This window comes from Otolemur garnettii, unplaced genomic scaffold (assembly GCF_000181295.1).
Source record: "Otolemur garnettii isolate 467f Iridium unplaced genomic scaffold, OtoGar3 scaffold00083, whole genome shotgun sequence".
Taxonomy (NCBI): domain Eukaryota; kingdom Metazoa; phylum Chordata; class Mammalia; order Primates; family Galagidae; genus Otolemur; species Otolemur garnettii.
Genome location: NW_003852478.1, coordinates 2,922,190 through 2,923,731, shown reverse-complemented (window position 1 = coordinate 2,923,731; position 1,542 = coordinate 2,922,190).

The window sequence follows — 1,542 nt, the reverse complement described above, 5'->3', positions numbered from 1 at the left end:
ATTGTGTATCAAGCCTAGATTCAGAGTTTTTGGCAAAAACCTAAAATACTTTTGATTGACGTGTACATTAGCAGTTATTAGTTGACTTTTACTAATAAATGCACCTTTACGATGGTGTTTTTGTAGAAACATAAGTAGTCAAATAGTGATATTTCTTGCGGTTTTGTACAGTATTTGAGTCTAGTGCACAAATAGGTATTTCATAAAATCAATAAAAGGAGTATCTTATGGAAACAAGCAAAATCTCAGCCAAATTGCTATTCCTTTGCCTCATTTAATTTATTTTTCATTTTCTTTGTTTTAGTGTGATTCTATTATGTGCTTTGCATGATTGTGTAGTACCAAGGTCACAAATGCATCTGCTTAACAGAATCCTCCGCGAAGACAGCCTTGACATTAAAATTCCCTCACGAAAGGTAATCCATAATTCTTAATAAAATGAAATAAAATTGTGATATGAGCCAAGAAATGTATTTCTTTAATTCCCTTCCAATTACATTTTTCTTTGTCATCTAAATAATTTTAAAATGTACACTTTATTAAGACAGTGAGATAGAAGGTATGCCACTTTTTTTTAAACGTAGCATAGCTCTTCTGTGGGAGGTGTGCAATTATATGAATAAAGGATGCAATGCTTCGAGGCAAGCAATACAGTGTTTTGCAGAGTATGCATTATTAGACACTTAGAGAATACTTTCCTGTAAGGCCTGCATTGCACTCTTAATGTCTGACTATAAATTATATATTTGTAAATATATACATATGTAAAAATAGTTGTAAATAACAGCTTGTGTGTGACAACAGAGAAGGCTCTCCAGTACTTTGGGCAAAGGGCTGCAATTACATTGATGGCCCCAGTTCATTAACAGTTATGGCAGATTAACAAGAAAACTTGTTTTCGTATTGTTATTCTGATTTTTAATTTCAATTCTGGTTTGAGCTAATGACAATCTGACCCTTTAGATTTTTCCAGGGATGTGGATCAGACTCCTCTGTGACTTTTGTGAGGACTTAAAAATTAAAGTCCTTTTAAAAATTGTCTTATTCTTTCAAAATTTAAAGAAGTCAAAAGGAGATTTTGCTCTTGTGGAGAGTGAGGACTCTCCATGGAGAAAGGAGTTTTAAATGACAGAGGCAAATCCTTTACACTTCTTCTCCCTTCCATTAACCAGTCTAAAAACAAAATGAAGATGACAGGAATTCATGCCAGTAAGGATAACATTTTAGGAAACAAATTTTGATAAACTCTCATTGGTCCTTTTTGCCCGTAAAATTACACCTATTTTTGGCAGTTGTATAATGACATAAAGAGTTATGGTATGTACAAAATGTAAATACATGTACAATATATAATCTCATTATTGTATAGCTACGACTCCGATTCACTATTCATTAAAAATATTTTTTCCTCCTGCTGTATGCCATGCCCTGAATTTGGTATTAATTATCATTCATCTCACATCCACTGAATTTAGTTGAAAATTAAAGTACATCTCATTCTTATAATGACATAAAAGAATATAGGAAACATGGCTCGGTGCC